Below are 15990 nucleotides of genomic sequence, written 5' to 3'. Positions count from 1 at the left end.
GAGGATGTGGGGTTTGAAAGGAAACAGTGTATCAAGTGAATGAGAGACATATGGCTACTTGAGATAATGGCAGTGCTGGAAGCAAGGAGCCAGCAAGTCTAGCACACATGCAAGCTCTGCCTCAGCTTCTCTCCCAACACTCAGCTTTTCTCCCAACATGCCCCCCTTCTCTTTTTTGTAAAAACCGCCACAGCTATCATTATTACTAGCATAAGGTGGCCTCTTTTTAAAATTAATTGAGCAAGGCAATCACAGGCTCTGCAGCCCTTAATTGCCAGTTGGTGATCCAGCTTCATTTTTCTTAGCCCTTATTCAAAATGGAGTCACTCAGGTTTGAATGCTTCCTACTTATCTCCCCTTTCCCTTTTACAAGAGGACCCTTAATCCTAGGGGTTGCAGAAGGATGAAGGTCCATCTTCTGTAACTTCATGCTGAATAGGGGAGATGATACTCCTGCCTACCTATTAGGGTCTCTTGTATTCAGGGTAGAGAGGAGTTCAGTCAGAAAGCATTGGTTCGTTAAGTATCTATAGGTAAAACCCTGGCACTCCAGCACTTTCTCAGCATGGCTCGTACTAGGGGAACCCAGTCCATGGTTGGGATCCATGGGTCCTTCCAGTCTCCTGTTCCATGGTCGTACACATCTTGAGGGCACCTACGTGGTTTGTTCATCTCCTGCAAAAACACAAGCATACCCTCACCCCCATGTTAGTATATCTACTGAAACAGAAGCAAAAACTTTTTGTGGCTGTAGCTGGGAGGCATGCTATTGCTGAAACATTTGTAACTCAGCTTCTGCCTCTTTGGTTAATTACCATGGGGCAAAACTTACCATTGATAATGAGAAGCAGGCCCCTTCTAACAGAAGGCACAGAGAAAGCAAATCAAGGCTTAAAAGCAATCCTTAAACCTTCAATTTGCACTGTACAGGAGGGTCCACTAGATGCTGTGGTTCATGATAGAACTTCAGATGTTTGGTGGGCACCCACACAGGCACCTGATTGTCACTTGGAGAGACACAAGCAAATCCTCTTCCCCATAAAATTATCTTTCCTTTTTCCCAGCTCTTTGTATGTGCATCCCTCTACCATATATCTTGTCCGGCCTTTTTATTTTCCTTTTGTCCTGTCAGGAGTTGTTCAGCCGCCGTAATGGGTTGATCTTTTTGTAAATTTAAAAAAATGTAATGTTAATAAAGCTAAATGCAATTGCATATGCGGTGTCTTATATTCCTGGTCCCCTCCCTTTTGCTTTTGTATTTGAGTTTTTAAAGTACTACATTAGCTCTTTCCACTATTGCTTGTTCTTGTGAGTTATACGGAATACCTACAGTATGGGTAATATTCCATTGTTGAAAAAATGTAGCCATGGCTTTACTACAGCATCCTGGGCTGTTACCAGTTTTGATTTTTTCTGGGATTCCCATAACTGAAAAGCAAGATAAAAGATGTCTTTTAACATGAGCTGTAGCTTACCCTGTTTGACATGTGGCCCAGATAAAATGTGAATAGGTATCTACTGAAACATGAACAAAGGACAATTTTCCAAAAGCAGGAATATGTGTTACATCCATCTGCCAGATGGAATTTGGAGATAAACCTCTACGGTTAACTCCTGGTCCTTGATGTGGCAGATGCAGGACTTAGCAGGCAGAACAGTGTTGCACAATTTCTTTAGCTTGTTTCCATGATAGACCATATCTTTTTCTAATGCCTGCGGCATTAAGATGGGTTAAAGAACGAAATGTTTGTGTATCAGCAAAGGCTGCAGACAACAATGCATCCGCCCTTTGATTAACTTTAAAGGGCTGAGGAGGTTAGTATGTGCTCTCATATGAGTGATACAGAAAGGTGAATGCCTTTATTGTATTGCTTGCTGTAAAGAATGAAATAAAAGATAAAGTTGTTCATCGGTCACATTTCAAATTAAGGCACATTCAATCCAGTATTTTGGGATCATTGTTGGGGAGAGCAGCCCTGGTTGTAGTGTGCCCATGGGTTGAATCACAGCATTAACAGCCCTTAAATCTGTTAACATTCTCCATTTACCGGCTTTTTTCTTAATGACAAATACAGGAGAATTCCAAGGGGAGAAAGTAGGCTCTATATGTCCCTCTTGCAATTGTTCCTGCAACAGTTCTTTTAAAGCCTCCAGTTTTTCCTGTTTCCGCAGCCACTGCTCCACCCAAACCAGTTTGGCAGTTAGCCAAACAAGAGGAATGGGAGCCTGAGGCTCAACAATGGCTGCTCCTAAAAATGGCACCACAATCTGCTCCGACCTGTTTGCCCTTTTAATTCTAAAGGTTCTGACTGGTCATTTATCTTTTTCTAGTCCTTTTCCCGGGTGATATCCCATATTTTTCATCATTTGTCTACTATTATTACTATACTGATCCGTAGGAATAGATATTTCAGCATCCCATTGTTGCAATAAGTCTCTACCCCATACATTGACAGGAATAGGTGTAATGATAGGCTGAATTGTCCCTTCCTGACCATCCAGCCCTTGACATGGTAAAATCAAAGAACTCTGAAAAACTTCCGAGGCAGCTCCTACTCCAACAATACCAATGGATGCCTTTCGCTTAGGCCAGTGCCAGGGCCATTGATTTATAGCAATGATAGAGACATCAGCTCCAGTATCTACTAGTCCTTCAGAATCTTTTCCCTGAATAGTTACTGTGCAAATAGGTCTTTTGTCAGACACTTGATTAACACAATACACAGCCTTTCCTGCTGGATTAGTATTACCAAAGCCTCCTATTCTTTTCACTGTGCTGCTTCCTAGCTTTATGTAAGGTTAACAGCAACAACTGAGCAATTCTCTCTCCTGGGGAGGCAGACCACAGAGTCGAGGAACTAATAACTAATTTCTCCAGTATAATCAGAGTCAATTATTCCTCTATGTACAGTAACACCTTTTAAATTTAGACTAGATCTTCCAAGTAATAGACCGACTGTTCCTGAGGGTAAGGGCCCCCTAACTCCCATGGGGACCTTCTTTGGTGGCTCCCCAAGAAGTAAGGAGATGGGAATTGTGCTGTAGAGGTCTACAGGCAGCAGCACTGCCCGCTGAGGCGGGGGACAATTGTTTTACATTTGTAAGGGCACTGGCTGTGCCGGGTATGCCTCGGTTTGTTGAGGGGCTTGAGGTGGGCCCCTCTTCCCGTTTCCTGAAGTAAGTTGTCCATCTTTGCTAAATTTAGAATGACAATGATTTGCCCAGTGATTGCCTTTCTTATACCAGGGACATATACCAGGACTTTTCTGTTGATTGATGGCAGTAGTTTTTGCCTTTTGATTTCCTTTTCTACATTCCTTTCTTGTATGTCCAAATTGCCCACAATTAAAGCAAGAGCCTGAGAAATGGGGCATACTCCTTCCTACTCTTAATCCAGCCATAGCACAAGCTAAAACAGTAGCCTTATGTAAGTTACCTCCAATGCCATCACAAGCCTTAATATATTTAGCTAAATGAGCCTTCCCTCTCAGGGGTCTAATAGCAGTTTGACACTCTGCATTAGCATTATCATATGCAAGAAGCTGTATTACAACATCCTGAGCCGTTTTATCAGTTATGGCTTTATACACAGCCTCTTGGAACCAAGCAATAAAATCAACATATGGTTCTTTAGGTCCTTGTTGGACAGAACTGAAAGGATATTTTTCCCTTGTAACATTTATCCTTTCCCACGCCTGTAAGCACACAAAGCGCAGCTGAACAATGGCAACATCCTCCATTACTGCTTGATTCTCTAACCGACCCCAATCAGGGCCAACTCCCATTAACTGTTCAAAGGAAACAGGCACAGGTGGCTGTGCTTGTATGTTTTCCCTTGCCTGAGTTTGAGCTTCATCAGCCCACCAGGTTTTAAACTTCAAGTACTGAGCTAGAGTGAGAACAGATTTTGTCAAAGTATCCCAATCATACGGTGTTAACCTGTTATCAAGTCATATTTTTAAATAAAGTTTGCACAAAAGGAGGGTTCGGTCCGTATTAATGGTTTGCTTAAATTCCTTTAGTAACTTAAAAGGAAAAGCGGCCCAATTAGTTATATTCTGTCCTCCTTGCTGGATTGTAGTAATGGGAAATTGCCATGCTTCAAGGTCTCCCTTGGCTGTAGCTTTTTGAATAGAATTTTGTATAGCACCACCAATCGCTCCAGGTTTTAATGTTGCAACTACAGAAGCAGTAAGTTTTTCAGCTAATTTCTTTTCTTGCCCATTAAGGGGAGAGACAGGAGGTGGCCATTCACTTAATTCAGCAGGTGGAAGTGATGGGCTAGTAAAACATACTTTTTTTTTAGTTTTCCTTTCTTTTCTTTAATCTCCTCTGGTAGCTGTTCCTCACACTCAGAATCTGAAGTTAGCTTTTTACACTTGTCCTTTTTCTCATCTGAATCTGCCTCATCATCTGTTTGAAATGGCTCAAGAGCTGTCTTTATTAGCACCCACACTGACCAAATGAAAACTGGAATTTCTGCTCTCTCTTTATATGCCTTTTTAAAATCTCTTCCAATTCTCTCCCATTCATCCAACTCCATAGTCCCTTGTTCAGGAAACCATGGACAAAACTGCTTTACTGTACTAAAGAGTGATAACAAATTCTGAGTACTAACTTACTCCCCCTCTTCGTAATAAATGCCTAAAGAAATGTAAATAAGCAGAATGTCTGCTTTCACTTTGTCCCATTGTTACTCTGGTTCTTCCAAGTGCTCAGCTTTCCTGTCAAGCTTCTTTTAGACCCCATGCTCTAGCGTTGCTTCACTGGGGTCTTTGTCACCCCACGTTGGGCAGCCAGGAATGTTGGGGTGATCAGACCCAACACCAGGTCGTGGGGGCAACGAAGTCGGCGGAGTCAAAGGATTGAGAAAAAGACAGTTTGAGAGAAAGAAGTGGGACCAGGGGTCCATTGCGAATGTGGAGACTGCAAAGGCCCCAAGCTCTGGGAGCCCACACTATTTATTGGTAATCCAACAAAGAAACAGGTGGTGAGGATGTGGGGGTTGAAAGGAAACAGTGTATCAAGTGAATGAGAAACACATGGCTGCTTGACATAATGGCAGTGCTAGAAGCAAGGAGCCAGCAAGTCTAGCACACATGCAAGCCCTGCCTCAGCTCCTCTCCCAACACTGAGCTTTTCTCCCAACAACTGCCTAGACAGAGCACATTTATCAAGACAGGGGAATTGCAATAGAGAAAGAGTAATTCATGCAGAGCCGGCTGTGTGGGAGACCGGACTTTTCTTATTACTCTAATCAGTCTCCCCGAGCATTTGGGAAGCAGAGTTTTTAAGGATAACTTGGTGGGTTGGGGGAAGCCAATGAGCCAGGAGTGCTGATTGGTCAGGGATGAAAACATAAGGAGTTGAAGCTGTCTTCTTGCACTGAGTCAGTTCCTGGGTGGGGGCCACAAGATCAGATAAGCCAGTGTATTGATCTGGGTGGTACCTGCTGATCCATCAGTTGCAGGGTCTGCAAAGTATCTCAAGCACTGATCTTAGGAGCAGTTTTCAGGGAGGGTCAGAACTCGGTAGCCTTCAGCTGCGTGACTCCTAAACCATAGTTTCTTTCTTTTTTTTTTTTTTGAAATGGAGTCTTGGTCTGTTGCCCAGGCTGGAATGCAGTGGCACGATTTCAGCTCACTGCAACCTCCACCTCCCGGGTTCAAGCAATTCTCCTGCCTCGGCCTCCCTGGTAGCTGGGACTACAGGCATGCGCCACCACCCCCGGGTAATTTTTGTATTTTTAGTAGAGACGGGCTTTCACCATGTTGGCCAGGCTGGTCTTGAACTCCTGACCTCAAATGATCCCAAAGAGCCTCAGCGTCCCAAAGAGCTGGGATTACAGGCATAAGCCACCGTGCCCGGCTTCTAAACCATAGTTTCTAATCTTGTGGCTAGCATTCGTCTTACAAAGGCAATCTAGGCCCCCGGCAAGAAGGAGGTCTGCTTTGAGAAAGGGTTGTCATTGTCTTTGTTTTAAACTATAAATTAAGTTTCTCTCAAAGTTAGTTCAGCCTATGCCCAGGAATGAACAGGGACAGCTTGGAGGTTAGAAGCAAGATAGAGTTGATTAGGTTAGATCTCTTTCACTGTCTCAGTCATAATTTTGCAAAGGCGGTTTCAATGCTAGACTATGAACTACTGCCAGGCTATGAGCTACTAACTACATGAGCCATAGGCTATCAGCTACCGCTTTCCTACATATCAGGAATAGACTAGGGGAAAAGTATCATTCACAATAGTAATGAACATCAATTTTACAATTTTACTCAGGAATAATATATATATATATAATATATATATTTTAAACAGGGTCTCACTCCAATACCCAGGTTGGAGTGCAGTGGTGCATTCTCAGCTCACTGCAGCCTCAACTTCCTGGGCTCACGTGATCCACCCACCACAGCCTCCTGAGTAGCTGGGACTACAGGTGCGTACCACCATGCCTGGGTAATTTTTATACTTTTTATAGAGATAGGGTTTCGTCATGTTGTCCAGGTTGGTCTTGAACCCCTGGACTCAAGCCATCCTCTAGTCTCGACCTCCCAAAGTGCTGGGCTTACAGGCATGAGCCACTGTACCCAGCTATTCAAGAATAATATCTACAAAAAAAAATGCGTAAGATCTATTTCAGAGAAAAAAAAACATGCAAAAAGTTTAAATAGCTGGGCGTGGTGACTCATACCTGTAATCCCAGGAAGCCTGAGATGGGAGTATCCCATGAGCCCAGAAGTTCAAGACTAGAGTGGGCAACATAGTGAGACCTCATCTCTAATTTAAAGAATGAGGCCAGGCACGGTGGCTCACATTTGTATTCCTAGCACTTTGGGATGCTAAGGCAGGTGGATCACTTGAGGTCAGGAGTTCGAGACCATCCTGGCCAACATGGTGAAACCCCGTCTCTATCAAAACTACAAAAATTAGCTGCGCATGGTAGCACGTACCTGTAATCCCAGCTACTTGGGAGACTGAAGCAGGAGACTCTCTCGAGTCTGGGAGGCAGAAGTTTCAGTGAGCTGAGATGGTCCCACTGCACTCCACCCTGGGCAACAGAGTAAGACTCCGTCTCAAAATTAATAAATAAATAAATAATAAAAATTTTTAAAAACTTTAAACAAATGATGGCATTAACAATGTTAATAGTAAACATTTATGGGCTGGGCACGGTGGCTCACATCCGTAATCCCAACACTGGTAAGCAGAGGTGGGTGGATTGCTTGAGGTCAGGAGTTCAACACAAGCCTGGTCAACATGCCAAAACCCTATCACTACTAAAAATACAAAAATTAGCCAGCCATGGCGGTGCATTCCTGTAATCCAAGCTACTCAGGGTGGCTGAGGCAAAAGAATTACTTCAACCTGGGAGGCAAAGGTTGCAGTAAGCTGAGATTGTGCCACTGCACTTCAGCCTGGGTAACACAGTGAGACCTTGTATAAAAAATAAAAATTAAAAAAAAATTTATGGAAGGCTTACTATGCCATAGGCACAATTTTAAGCACTTTTGCATGTTTGACTTTATTTAATCAACAATTCTATGAGGCTGATACCATAGTATTTCTCATTTTACAGGAAATAGGCACAAAGCAAGTTAAGTAACTTGCCTGAGATTTCATCTTCATTGCTGTAAAGCTTGAATAATACGTAATTCTTCCCCAATTAATTTTTATATAACTCAACTTTGATTAAAATTCCCAAAGAGGCCAGGCACAATGGCTCACACCTGTAATCCCAGCACTTTGGGAGGCCAAGGTGAGCAAATCACCTGAGGTCAGGAGTTTGAGACCAGCCTGGCCAACATGGTGAAACCCCGTCTCTACTAAAAAGACAAAAATTAGCCGGGCATGATGGTGGACACCTGTAATCCCAGCTACTCTGGAGGCCAAGGCAGGAGAATTGCTTGAACCTGGGAGGTGGAGGTTGCAGTGAGCCAATACTGCGCCACTGCACTCCAGCCTGGGCGACAGGGCAAAACCCTGTCAAAAAAAAAATCCTCAAAGAAAGAAAGTTCACAGATGTAAACACTTCATATTTTATATAAGCACATATGTACATAGAAAAAAATCTGAAAAATCTGGAAGAATGTACGTCAAAGTATTTGAGGTGATTTATGTTTGCTTCTCTATATTTTTCTTTTTTTTTTTTTTCTTGAGATGGCGTCTCCCTCAGTCACCCAGGCTGGAGTGCAGTGGCACGATCTCAGCTCACTGCAGCCTCCGCCTCCCGAGTTCCAAGGATTCTCCTGCCTCAGCCTCCTGAGTAGCTGGAATTACAGGTGCCCGCCACAACACCCGGCTAATTTTTTTTATTTTTAGTAGAGACGGGGTTTCACCATGTTGGCCAGGCTGGTTTCAAACTCCTGACCTCAGGTGATCTGCCTGCCTTAGCCTCCCAAAGTGCTGGGATTACAGACATGATCCACCATGCCCGGCCTGCTTCTGTATACTTTTCTTTAAAAAACAAAAAACAAAAGTGCAGTGGCGCCATCTCGGCTGACTGCAACCTCTGCCTCCCAGGTTCAAGAGATTTCCTGCCTCAGCCTCCCAAGTACCTTGAATTACAGCCTGCACCACCACACCTGGCTAATTTTGTATTTTTAGTAGGGACGGTGTTTCACCATGTTAGCCAGGCTGGTCTCGAACTTCTGATCTCAGGTGATCCGCCCACTTCGGCCTCCCAAAGTGCTGAGATTACAGATGTGAGCCACCACACCCCCGGGAGTTTGTTTGTTTGTTTGTTTTTTCTTTTTTGTTTTTGTTTTTCAGACAGAGTCTCACTCCTCACCCAGGCTGGAGTGCGGTGGCGAGATCTCAGCTCACTGCAACTCCGCCTCCCAGGTTCAAGCAATTCTCCTGCCTCAGCCTCCCGAGTAGCTGGGATTATAGGTGCCTGCCACCATGTCCAGCTAACTTTTGTATTTTTTGGCAGAGACAGGGTTTTGCCATGTTGGCCAGGCTGGTATTGAACTGACTTCAAGTGATCCGCCTGCCTAGGCCTCCCAAATGCTGGGATTACAGGAATGAGCCACTGCACCTGGCTTGTTTTTTTTTGTTGTTGTTGTTGTTTGTTTGTTTTTGTTGTTGTTTTTTTTGTGTGTGAGATGGAGTTTTGGTCTTGTTGCCCAGGCTGGAGTGCAATGGTGCGATCTCAGCTCATCGCCACCTCCACTTCCTGGGTTCAAGCGACTCTCCTGTCTCAGCCTCCCGAGTAGCTGCGATTACAGGCATCCATCACCACACACAGCTAATTTTTAGTAGAGTCAGGGTTTCTCCATGTTGGTCAGGCTGGTCTCGAACTCCTGACTTCAGGTGATCCACCCGCCTCGGCCTCCCAAAGTGCTGGGATTACAGGCATGAGCCACTGCACCCAGCCTTGTTTGTTTTTTAATAACAGAGTCTCACTGCATTGCCGAGGCTGGACTGGAGTGCAGTAGCACAATCACAGCTTGCTACAACCTCAAACTCCTGGATTCAAGTGATCCTCCCACCTCAGCCCCCGAAGTAGCTGGGACTACAGGTGTGTGCCATCATACCCAGCTAATTGGGTCTTTACTTTTTAGTAAAGACAAGGTCTCACTTTGTTGCCCAGGATGGTCTCAAACTCCTGCGCTCAACCAGATTTTTCCCAGCAGAAATACCCCTATGAGTTAAGAAGTCCGGGTGCGGTGGCTCACGCTTGTAATCCCAACATTTTGGGAGGCCGAGGTGGCTCGCCTGAGGTCTGGAGTTCGAGGCCAGCCTGGCCAATGTGGTGAAACCCAATCTCTACTAAAAATACAAAAATTACGTAGGTGTGGTGGTGGGCACCTATAATCCTAGCAACTTGGGAGGCTGAGGCAGAAGAATCGCTTGAACCTTGGGGGCGGAGGTTGCAGTGAGCCGAGATCACGCTATTGGACTCCAGCCTGGGCAACAAGAGTGAAACTCCGTTAAAAAAAAAAATGAGTTCAGAAATGTCATCTTTTTACACAGTGGGAAAAGAAAGATTGAGGAAAAGGCAGGTAAAGGTAAGAAAAGGGAATCTCTCAGACCTCAGTCGCCTTTTTAGGGAGATTGGCTTAAAAATAGATATATGTTTAAGTTGAGGCTCAGAAAACTGGTCGCCTTAGGGTGACTGGGATGGAGTTGGGGCACCATGGCATGTTCACCTTTCCCTCAATTTTTCTTTTTTTTTTTTTGAGACGGAGTCTCGCACTGTCACTCAGGCTGGAGTGCAGTGGCGCAATCTCAGCTCACTGTAAGCTCCGCCTCCCGGGTTCAGGCCATTCTCCTGCCTCAGCCTCCCAAGTAGCTGGGACTACAGGCGCCTGCCACCACGCCCAGCTAATTTTTGTATTTTTAGTAGAGACGGGGTTTCACCGTGTTAGCCAGGATGGGTCGATCTCCTGACCTCGTGATCCGCCTGCCTCAGCCTCCCAAAGTGCGGGGATTACAGTCGTGAGCCACCGCGCCCGGCCTCCCTCATTTTTTGTCTCCCCCTCCTGCAGCTCCCTGATCACTAGCACAGAGGACCCAGCGCTGAGATTGTCTAAAGCCGTAGGATAGTCATGGAGAATTCACCATTACCTCTGCCAGAAAGAGCAATGTATGGCTCTGTTCTTTTCTTAAACTCCCAATTTGGCTTCATGCCTTGCCTACTATGGACTTTGGCTCCTGAATCTTGGCTAAATTCTTCATGCTTAAATTATTGGCTTCAAAAATACTGGGCAGTTGCATTACCTGTCTACCTCCTTAGTACTATAGTAACCAGTTATGTACTCTTTTTTGGCACTAAAGTAATGAGTATCTCTCTCTCCACTCAACTCCATTCGTAAAATCACACGCAACTATTCCGAAAATTAGCAGCGAAAAAAATACCAAGGGCCGGGCGCGGTGGCTCAGGCCTGTAATCTCAGCACTTTGGGAGGCCGAGGCGGGCGGATCACGAGGTCAAGAGATTGAGACCATCCTGGCTAACATGGTGAAACCCCGTCTCTACTAAAAATACAAAAAATTAGCCAGGCGTGGTAGTGGGCGCCTGTAGTCCCAGCCACTGGGGAGGCTGAGGCAGGAGAATGGCGTGAACCCGGGAGGCGGAGCTTGCAGTGAGCCGAGATCCCGCCACTGCACTCCAGCCTGGGCGACACAGCGAGACTCCATCTCAAACAAAACAAAACAAAACAAAACAAACGAAAAAAATACCAAGAAGCCATACCAGCATTAACACATATTCTTGTTAATGAAGTAAACCTAATGTTCTTTTTGGCAACCAAGAACTTTATACCAAAAACTGAATTGTATATAGATATTCTAACACCAAACATTTATATGTTTTTGCCATTATAATTGTGACCGTAATTATTTTTATTATCTATTAAGATGTATTGAAATGTAAAATAAAACATACATCTAACTTATCTTTAAATTCCATTAATATTGTAAATGTTCTCAAATATTAGTTACTAATGGACAGAATTTTACAATACTTCATGAATATTTTTTAAAAAGGCCAGGCATGTTGACTCACGCCTGTAACTCCAGCACTTTGAGAGGCCGAGGTGCGTGGATCACCTGGGGTCAGGAGTTTGACACCACCCTGGCCAACATGGTGAAATCCCAACTGTACCGAAAATACAAAAATTAGCTGGGCATGGTGGTGCGTGCCTGTAGTCCAAGCTACTTGGGAGGCTGAGGCAGGAGAATCGCTGGAACCGGGGAGGTGGAGGTTGCAGTGAGCTGAGATTGCACCATCGCACTCCAGCCTGGGCAACAAAATCAAAACTCTGTCTCAAAAATAATAATAATAATTAAAAACAACAACAACAAGCTCTTTCTGCCGTCTTACTCTGCCACCATAATGGTGCACATAAATGTCCTGGCAGATGTTCTCAAGAGCATCAACAATGCTGAAGAGAGAGGCAAAGGCTAGGTTCTTATTAGGCTTTGCTCCAAAGACAACATCTGGTTTCTCACTCTGATGATGAAGCATGTTCAAATGTTCAAATTTGAACACTGGCAAATTTGAGGTCATCGATGATCACAGAGCTGGGAAAATTGTTGAGAATCTCTCAGACAAGGTTACACAAGTGTGCAGTGATCAGGCCCAGATTTGACATATAACTCAAAGATCTAGAAAAATGGCAGAATAATCTCTTCCCTTCCCCTCTGTTTGGTTTCATTGTACTGACAACCTCACCTGACATCATGGGCCATGAAGAAGCAAAATGAAAACACACAGCGGGTAAAATCCTGGGATTCTTTTTCTAGGGATGTAATACACATGTACAAATAAAATGCTTCAGTGGACAAACAAAACAAAACAAAGCAACTGTTTAGGCCAACTTATCTGCTGGAAGTTCTCCAAGTACCGTAGAGGCAGCATGCGCCAGCATCAAGGCCTCTGCTGTAGGACACCACCACCTCACTAGCCTATTCCCTTTGCCACCAGCCAGCTCCACTTCTTCATATAAATAGGCCTTGATTGGCCCATTGGAACCCAGAACCCAGTCTTTTTACCCCAAATCTAGTAGCATAGGGCTGGAAGTGAAATATAATAAGAATGGGACACAGCACCTCTTTCATAATTTTTTTTTTTTTTTTGAGATGGAGTCTTGCTCTGTCGCTCAGGCTGGAGTGCAGTGGCGCAATCTCGGCTCTTCCGGGTTCTATGCCATTCTCCTGCCTCTGCTTCCTGAGTAGCTGGGACTACAGGGGCCAGCCACCAAGCCTGGCTAATTTTTTTGTATTTTTAGTAGAGACGGGGTTTCACCGTGTTAACCAGGATGTTCTCGATCTTCTGAGCTCGTGATCTGCCCGCATCCGCCTCCCAAAGTGCTGGGATTACAGGCGTGAGCCACCGCACCCCGCCCATAATGTTTAACCTTGCCTTTTACTTAAAAGAATTCCGGGAACTGGCTTTAGGAAATCTAAATATTAAACTAAGGTTGTGGAGTGTCCCACCTCAGGAAGAAATGCTGAACAATTGATTTACAGTCTTGTTGCTGTTCGCCAGACCACCAGGTGGGTGATCCATTACTCAATAAAACCATCAAAACCAGATAAGGCTGACCCGCATACTCTACCCCTCATGTGCTTTGCCCAGCCCAGCCTGCATACTCTACCCCTGATTGTCTAATAAAGCAGAGTTAGTCAGGTAGTCCTCTCCGTTATGTCTATGCATAAGCTCTAACAAGCCTTGTCTGGGAACACTCCTTCAGTCTCATGTCAATTTCTATTGCACTGAGAGCCCAAGAACACGTGATCTTAAGTGACAGAAGGCTTTAACCTTTAAAAAATCTAATCACAGTAATCTTATTACACTTAAATTAACAGTTATTCTTTTTCTTTTTCTTTCTTTTTTTTTTTTTTTTTGAGACGGAGTCTCGCTCTGTCGCCCACGCTGGAGTGCAGTGTCATGATCTCGGCTCACTGCAAGCTCCACCTCCCGGGATCACGCCGTTCTCCTGCCTCAGCCTCTGGAGTAGCTGGGACTACAGGCGCCGGCCACCACGCCCGGCTAATTTTTTTGTATTTTTTAGTAGAGATGGGGTTTCACCGTGTTAGCCAGGATGGTCTCGATCTCCTGACCTCGTGATCCGCCCCCCCTTGGCCTCCCAAAGTGCTGGGATTACAGGCGTGAGCCACCGCGCCCAGCCCAACAGTTATTCTTAATATCATCAAATATCCAGTCAGTGTTCAAATTTTCGTTTTTTTTGTTTGTTTGAGACAGGGTCTTGCTCCCTCACCCAGGCTGGAGTGCAGTGGCACGATCTCAGCTCACTGCAACTTCCGTTTCCCAGGTTCAAGCGATTCGCCTGCCTCAGCCTCCTGAGTAGCTGGGATTACAGGCACACACCACAACGCCTGGCTAATATTTGTACTTTTATTAGAGATGGGGTTTCACCATATTGGCCAGGCTTACCTCAGGTCTTAAACTCCTGACCTCAGGTGATCCACCTGCCTTGGACTCCCAAAGTGCTGGGATTACAGGCTTGAGCCACCTCGCCCAGTTTTTTTTTTTTTTTTTTTTAAGACAAGGTCTTGCTCTGTCACCCAGGCTGGAGTGTAGTGGTGTGATTGTAACTGCCCAATGGGTTCACCTTGCCCACTGCCTACACAGAGCCCATTTATCAAGACAGGGGAATTGCAATAGAGAAAGAGTAATTCACACAGAGTGGGCTGTGTGGGAGACCAGAGTTTTATTACTCAAATCAATCTCCCCAAGCATTCAGGGATCAGAGTTTTTAAGGACAACTTGGTGGGAGGGGGGAAGCCAGTGAGCCGGGAGTGCTGATTGGTCAGATCAGAGATGAAATCATAGGGAGTCAAAGCTGTCTTCTTGCGCTGAATCAATTCCTGGGTGGGGGCCACCAAGATCATATCAGCCAGTTTATTGATCTGGGTGGTACCAGCTGATCCGTCAAGTGCAGGATCTGCAAAATATCTGTGGAATATCTCCCTGGTCTTAGGTTTTGCAGTAGTGGTCTTATCCCCAGAAGCCATTTGGGGAGAGTCAGAGCCTTGTAGCCTCCAGCTGCATGACTCCTAAACCATAATTTCTAATCCTGTGGCTAATTTGTTAGTACTGCAAAGGCAGTCTAAATCCCCAGGGTTTGTTTCGGGAAAGGGCTGTTATCATCTTTGTTTTAAACTATAAACAAGTGATCCTCCCACCTCAGCCTCCCAAAGTGCTGGGATTTTAGGCAGTAAGAAGAAATAAGGGATTAAAAGCAAAAGACAGAATTCTCTTTGTTTATTCATATGCTGTGTATTGACTGAACTACCAGATATTGAGGCTTCTCTGCTTATTAGCTGCATGACTTTGGGCAAGTCAAGTTCCACCTGAGCCTTGCAAGTCAGGCCTGGGGAGTCCAACCACCCAGAACCTTTGAGTCTCTGTTAGAGAGCAAGACACTCTCTCAAGAAACAAAATAAAACAAAAAAAGAGTATTGGGATATGGGGAGTTTGGCTCCTGTAGAAAGGGTAGTCTGGGAGGCCTGTTAGAGGAGTTAACATTGGACCTGAGACCTGAGGATGAACAGAAGCCATCCTGAAAGAACTGGGAAAATAAAGAGGTGGCCGGGCGCGGTGGCGCACGCCTGTAATCCCATCACTTTGGGAAGCGGAGGCGGGCGGATCACCAGGTCAGAAGTTCAAGACCAGCCTGACCAACATGGTGAAACCCCCCCTCTACTAAAAATACAAAAACTAGCCAGGCCTGGTGGCACGGGCCTGTAATCTCAGCTACTCAGGAGGCTGAGACAGGAGAAATCGCTTGAATCCAGGAGGCGGAGGTTGCAGTGAGCCGAGATTGTGCCACTGCACTCCAGCCTGGGTGACATAAGAAAACTCTGTCTCAAAAAGAAAAAAAAATAAAAATAAAAATTTTCCGGGAGTGGTGGCGTGCTCCTGTAATCCCAGCTACTTGGGAGGCTGAGGCAGGAGAATTGCTTGAACCCAGGAGGCCGGGGTTGCAGTGAGCCAAGATCATGCCACTGCACTCTAGCTGTGGCGACAGAGACTCTGTCTCAAAAAAAAAAAAAAGAAAGAAAGAAAAAGAAAAAAATAACTCGCAGAGGAAACAGCCAGTGCAAGGGCCCTGAGGCAGGTAGTTCCGTGTTTTTTGAGGAACAGAGACAGTGTTTCTGTTGTGAGAGTAGTGCTAAGACAATGTTGAAGGGGCAGTCCGGATAGAATGAGGTGGTAGAAATTTAACCGAAACAGGAAGCCACTTAACAGTATTGGAGGGGGAGAAGGATTGCAGAGGGGTCGTGGGAGAGACCAGGGAGCAGCTGGAGGTGATTTCAGTGATCCAGGTGAGAGACAACGGGGGCTTGGACTGGGCTGGAGCTGTGGAGTTGGAGAGACGCCGGCAAATTCAAGGATTTAGGAATGGATTAACTGCGAGGGTTGAAGAAAAGGAATGAGGTGACCTTGGGGTTCAGGCCTGGGTGATGAGGCGCTTTAGTGGTGCCTTTATTCAGATTTGAGTCTGGAGTCGAGTCTGACGG

At 45.3% G+C, this 15990-nt stretch overlaps 1 pseudogene; it reads left to right on the top strand.

The window, feature by feature from the left end:
* The first annotated feature begins 11830 nt into the window (after positions 1 to 11830).
* LOC101126341 (small ribosomal subunit protein uS8-like) lies at positions 11831 to 12246 on the top strand (annotated as a pseudogene).
* Positions 12247 to 15990: the final 3744 nt, after the last annotated feature.

Source organism: Gorilla gorilla, chromosome 1 (assembly GCF_029281585.2).
Source record: "Gorilla gorilla gorilla isolate KB3781 chromosome 1, NHGRI_mGorGor1-v2.1_pri, whole genome shotgun sequence".
In the NCBI taxonomy this organism is placed as follows: domain Eukaryota; kingdom Metazoa; phylum Chordata; class Mammalia; order Primates; family Hominidae; genus Gorilla; species Gorilla gorilla.
Note: the sequence above shows the minus strand (reverse complement) of the source record. Positions and strands in the feature narration are given on the sequence as shown.